Source organism: Microtus ochrogaster, chromosome 5 (genome assembly GCF_000317375.1).
Source record: "Microtus ochrogaster isolate Prairie Vole_2 chromosome 5, MicOch1.0, whole genome shotgun sequence".
NCBI classification, from domain to species: Eukaryota; Metazoa; Chordata; class Mammalia; order Rodentia; family Cricetidae; genus Microtus; species Microtus ochrogaster.
In genome coordinates this window covers 25,510,222-25,516,543 of record NC_022012.1, presented here as the reverse complement: position 1 = coordinate 25,516,543, position 6,322 = coordinate 25,510,222, and the positions used below count along the sequence as shown (strand labels likewise).

The window sequence follows — 6,322 nt, the reverse complement described above, 5'->3', positions numbered from 1 at the left end:
TCTGTAGACCAGGCTGGTCTCGAACTCACAGAGATCCGCCTGCCTCTGCCTCCCAAGTGCTGGGATTAAAGGCGTGCGCCACCACCGCCCGGCCACTAGCAAATTGTATAAGTGTGATATTTCAAAAGTTTAGCAGACAAGCTGCTGGCTACACAGGCTACTAACCAATGCTGAGCTAAGGTATACAGGAGTAAGGCTGTATAAACCACATCAGAGTTCCCGAGGCTGAAAGACAGCATATAGCTTCAATATTCTAATTTTTAAAAATTTTTGTTTCCTTTTTTTACTTATTTTTGGGCATGGATGCATGATATGGCATACCAGTGGAGACGAGAGGTCAGCCTGGGGAAGGGAGTTATTTCCTCCCACCAGGTGGGTCCTGGGGACTGAACTCAGGCAATCAGGTTTGGCAACAGGTGCCTTTACCAGCTGAGCCATCTCTTCCACCACCACCCCACTCTAACTCTGAAGCAAACGAGTTAAACTTTAAAATAGGCCAACAGTAACTGGCTATTTCATCAGATTGTCAAGAATCTTCTGGCAATCCTTGTTTGGAGTCAAAACCCATGCAATATTAGCTTTGTAACAACTGTTTTCAGGACATTTTAACTAGTCTTGCTGTCATTATGAGGTTAACCATAACTTCCTTCTTCCCCAACCAGTTCCTCACACATTCATCCCCCTAAATTCACTGTTTCAAAGTTATCCGAAAAGAAGCTGCTTCTGGGAGCTGGAGAGATGCTCAGGGTTAATAGGAGCATTTGCTGCTCTTGCAGAAGACCTGATTTGGGTTTCCAGCACCTATACAGACTTAGAACCATCTGGAACTCCAGTTCCAGAAAATATCACACCCCCTTCTGGCCTCTAGGAACACCAGATATACATGTGGTACACATACATACATGCAGGCAAACGTTCGTAGACGTACAAAAAATAATAATCTTTAAAACGGAAAAAAAAAAAAAGGAAGCAATTTCCAGTCACTCCTACAACCTGAACAGACTTTCAGTTACCCAGGCATGAGCAACAGGAAGACAGCAAATAATCTCAGAAAGCAGGGAGGGGAATTAAATTTCAGAATCAACAGCATGGTGGAAACTTATGGAAGCTACAGGAAATAACTGGAGTTGCGTCAGCTCGGAGAATTCCCAATGAGCCTTCAGTTGGCGTTATAACAATACTTCCGAAGGAGAGGGGCCAGATACACTTCCACCACCTACACGGTGATTCAACTAAACCACATAGACAGGAAGCCAGACTGTGGTGGTGCACACCTTTAATCCCAGCACTCAAGAGGCAGAGACAGGCGAGTCTCTGAGCTCGAGACCAAGGACAGCCAGGGTTACACAGAAAAACCCTGTCTTGAAAGCCCAAAAAAATAAAAAAGAAAGAAAAATATGGACCAAGGTAATGAAGAAAAGGACCTATTCATTTTCCTGCCCTATCCCACCTGGCCCCCTGGAGAAGTGCAATGGAGCCACTCTGTGATTTGGTTGGCCCAAGCTTGTATGTGTGTGTTGGGGGGCGGGGTGCCTGCCACGCACTGGGGACTGAACTCAGGGCCCTCCACACGCCAGTCATACTCTGCCACTGAGCTATATTCCTAGCCCTACATTTCATTTTTCTTAACTCACTAGGCTAAATTTCCATGTGCTAATCTGTCAGAGATTAACAAATAAACAGAAAAAAGTTCTGCAGGTAGGACTGCAGATACCTGAACTGGGAGAATCTATGTTTCTAGAATGTATTCAAATGGCAGTAAGTATACTGTCATTCAAAGGAAAAATAAACTACAACAGGATGCTTACTGGTTTCTACAACATGGTTTTTACCAAATGAAATCATACAGCCACCATGCATTTACGTCTGCGAAAAATGCAAACTTAAAAAAAAAAAAAAACTGCAAACTTAGTGATGAATGGAAATTACAACTCAGTGCTCCTCTGTCCTTTATAGTCAGTTCTACTTTTCCAGAAACCTATCCTTTTCGATTGTATTTGCTTTTCTTCATTGTGTGCGTGAGTGTGTGTTTATTGGCCTGACTGCACATGTGGCGCCCAGAGATCAAGTGCCTTCCTTCCTCTATTGCTTTCCACCTTATTTTCCCTTTTTGTTTTGTTTTGCTTTTTGAGACAGGGTTTCTCTGTGTAATGGCTTTTTGCTATGCTGGAACTTGCAACTTGCTTTGCAGAGCAGGCTGGCCTCGAACTCAGAGATCCACCTGCCTCTGCCTCCCAAATACTGAGATTAAAGGTGTACACTTAACATTTCTCCACCTTATTATCTAAAACAGGGACACTCACTAACTTGCAGCTCACCCATTCAGTTTGACTGGTGGAGCTCCAAGCCCCTAAGGTCAGCTTGCCTCCATCTGGAGCGCAGCTGTGGTCACAGGCACACTGTGCTGTACCTGGCTTTTATGTGGAGACTAGGGATTAGAACTCAGGTCTTCATGTTTACATAGCAAATACTATCCACTGAGTCCCTGGTCCCAAAGTTTTGATTGTCTTTTTTACTTTTTGTTTTATTGATTTTGTTTTGTTTTTGGCTTTTCAAGACAGGGTTTCTCTGTGTAGCCCTGGCCGTCCTGGAAATCGCTGTGTATACCAGACTGGCCTTGAAATCTGAGATCCACCTGCCTCTGCCTCCTGAATGCTGGCAGTAAAGGCGTGCACCACCACCCGGCTCTTTTTACTTTTTAAAAGCAAATCCTGGGTCAGTGAGATAATGTTACTCTCAAAAGATGTGAGGAGAAAGCCCTCTGACCCAAATCATCATGACCAAATTAATTACAGCAAGCTTTTTTATTTGTGTACATGGGCTGCTTCCCCCTGAGGTGGGGTTCAGGTCAGCATTGGATGTAAGGAAGACGACTTTTATAGCACAGAGGTAGGAGGTTTCCAAATGGGGGATTTGGTGGGCAAAATGGGCGGGGTTACAGAAGCAGAGCAGAAGCATAACAAGTTATTCATAATGACTCCCTGAAACAAAGATGTGGTTGTAGGGAAGGCATGACAACAGGTAGTCATAACAAGGGTTATAACCTTTTGAAACAAAAGTAGGGTTGCAAGATGATTGTAAACAACTTTTTGAAACAAAAATGTGATTGCCATTCCTAGAACAGGCAGTCGAGAACCATTTGTAGTTAAGGTTACAGGTGGGGCATAGCCCAAACCTTGAGAAACACAGGTTTAATCACAAACAGAAATGAATCTAGTTTGTCTTTACTGTAAGGTGGATTTTAAGCCTAAAATGGAGAGGTTCTTCAATAGGTAAGCAGGTAAAGCTGCGTGCCTTGAAGGCCTTGGTGCCCTGAGTTTGTTCCCAGGAACCCATGTAAAGGTAGGGGAGAACCAACTCCTATCAAACAGCTTAAACTAAAACAAACAAACAAATAAATTGATGAATAGATGAATAAAAGCTGAGTGGTGCTGGCGCATTCCTTTTATCCCAGCAGTTGGGAGGCAGAGTCAGGAGGATCTCTGAGTTCAAGGCCAGCCTGAATGAGTTCCAAGACAACCAAGGCTACAGGAGAAACCTTGTCTCAGAAAACAAACCAAAAAAGTAAAATGAGGCAGTGGTGAGGGAAACACCTTTAAGCCCAGGAGTGAAAGCAGGATCTCTTTGAGCCAGGCCAGCCTGGGTCCATCTGCAGCAGTGGTTCTCAACCTTCCTAATGTTGCAACCTTTTAATAGCTTGTGTTGTAACCCCAATCATAAAATTATTTTCATTGCTACTTCATAACTGTAATTTTGTTATGAATTGTAATGTAAATCTGTTTTCCAACGGTCTGTGAAAGGGTCATTCAACCCCCAGGTTGAGAAGCAAGGCTCTATAGAGTTCAAACCAACTAAGACTGCAACCCTGCCTCAAAAGAACAAAACAAAGCTCAGAGCAGTTTAGCAGTGCTCAATTTTAATCTCCTTTAATTCCAGCAGAGACAAGCAGCTCTCTCAGAGTTCCAGAGCAATCTAGTCTACATAGCAAATTCCAAGTCAGCCAGCACTTCATGTCTCAAATCATTTTTAAGCAAAATGAATAAGAAAATTACTCTTTCAGTTTAGTGGACTTCAAGTGGCAAATCACCATGAAGTATTTAGGCACCCATTTGCCACACAAGGGGCTCACACAAATATTTTGTGCACATTCACAATTGCACACAAACATCTAAAACACACCGATAAATTAGTAAGGATTTCCTCTAGTCATTATGTTTCAGGGGTTTTTACTTCTTAGTGCTGTTTCTATGATAATCATATGCGATTATGTTAAAATTAGAAAAGCAGGAGGTGGTGACACACGCCTTTAATCCCAGCACTTGGGAAGCAGAGGCAGATGGATTTCTTTGAGTTTGAGGCCAGCCTGGTGGTCTACAAAGCAAGTCCCGGGACACCTAATAAGAGCTAAGGCTACACAGAGAAACCCTGTCAAAACAAAACAAAAAACTAGAAAAACAGACAAGAAGACATTGACCAGTGCCAGTCAGTTATATTGAATTGACACTCCCAGATCACTCCCCTATACTCAGGCCTGCAATATAATATACAAATTACTTTTGGTAGACCATGTTACAAATCATTAGTAAAAAGACTTAATATGAAGAGAGGGAAAAAAGACCCTTTAGAAAAAGGTAACCACTTCAAAAGGTTGATGCTAGTGGAACTGAGTCATGAGTGAAAAAAAAAATCTTGATCCAAAACAAAAATGTAAACCTAAATGACAGGTAATCGTTCCTGTGAAAATGATTCACTCTGTGTTGATTTCGCCTGTTTGTAAAACGTAAACCTAGTAAAGTTACTAAATACACCAGATTGAGCAAATATTGTACGTTGCTTTGCCCCTAACGAATTCTGATTTTATGTTTTCTCAATACTAGGGCAACAATAAGTACAGTTTGGGAGTGTAGAAAGTCCTGGAGTGGCAAGCGTGGGGTGGATGGGTACAAAAGAATACAATGTAACGCTGCACACCCTCTGGCCTACAAAGAGCTGACTGCGGCAGTGGCGCGAACAAGACAGAAATCGAGGTTAGCCACGAGCAACTTTGCTTTTAATGAAAAGTGGATACAGCTGGCCTTAAGCACGAGGGTGGTGGGAGACGTGCAGGCAAGCTTTTAACCAGTATAAGGATTCGGGGCATGGGATTTAGCTGGATGAATGTCATCAATGACACCACAAAGCCAACCCTACCCTCTAACTTAAGTGTACATATATACTGGTTGAAATCCAACTAATACACATACACGGATAAAAGAAATGGCACCCAGTGCTAGCAGCCTTCGTGCGCCCGCAACTATTCCATTTTACCTAGTACCTAAGTAATCTGGCTACAGACTTTTCTTGTTTTAGCATTAGCTCAAGGGGAGCCCGGCTCCTAAAAGACTGGACTCGCCAGCTCGGCAGGTCCTCGGCCTCCGTCCTACCCAGCCCGCCGCCACGGTTGCAGACAGACCCGCAGGGGCGGGCGGGGCGGCTGGGGAACGCGGGACGGGACACCAGCACCAGAACCCAGGGCCACGCACGCCGCCACCCCCCGCACGGATCCCGGCCGGCGGACACCCGTCCGCCCAACCGCCGCCCGGCGCGCAGGCAGCCCAACCGCCGTCCCGGCCCAACCAACGCGGGAGGGGAGGAGAGGAGCGCACGGCCGGCAGGGCATGCGAACCGCTCGGGGGGCGCGGGGCAGGCTGCGAGCCGGGGAGACGAGGCGGGCGGCCCCGAAGCCCGCGCTCGACGCGGGGCCCGGACGGCTTCCCGGAGGGGCCTAGCCCCTTTTCGGGTAGAAGGTGCCGATGGTTTGACCCCCCACCCCGAGCGAGGTGCCTCGTCCCAGCCCCGGCTGGACTGTACCATCGGGCGGTGCCGCCGGGATTGCTCCCCCCCACCACTACCATCAGTTCCCCCCCCACCCGGGTCCGCGGTCGGTTGGCCCCGGCCGGGCGCTGAGACGCAGAAAGAGCTGGGCGCCATTTTGGGTGGGACTAAGCAAAGACGAAACACTCTCCCAGGCGAGGGGATACTCCGGACCCTGGTTTATCCGGTTCTCTTAATCCTTTAGGTACTTACACGACGTTGGGTGAGGGGAGCTGCAAGATCAGCGGGTCCCGGATCCTCTCTCCCTAGGGGTGATGGAAATCAACCCCCCCCGCCGCCTCCAGGTGGTTCTTCCCGCCGCAGAGTGGGAGCAGCATAAAAGGCGGGGTCTTATTAGCATAATCTGCCTGGCAACCTGATCTCAACGTTACGTGATTGGCTGAACTCTGAAAGTCCCATGCTGTGCCTAGAGACCTGGAACGCTGGGCCGAACTGACAAACCCAGATT

The 6,322-nt window shown here is 46.6% G+C and overlaps 1 protein-coding gene across 1 annotated transcript in view; it reads right to left on the bottom strand.

The window, feature by feature from the left end:
* Prdm10 (PR/SET domain 10) overlaps positions 1-6,322 on the bottom strand; it is a 101,503-nt gene extending 95,181 nt beyond the window's left edge. Inside the window, exon 1 of the mRNA XM_026779304.1 lies at positions 6,067-6,322. The gene's annotated coding sequence lies outside the window, so the exon portion shown is untranslated. The remainder of the gene's footprint in view (positions 1-6,066) is intronic.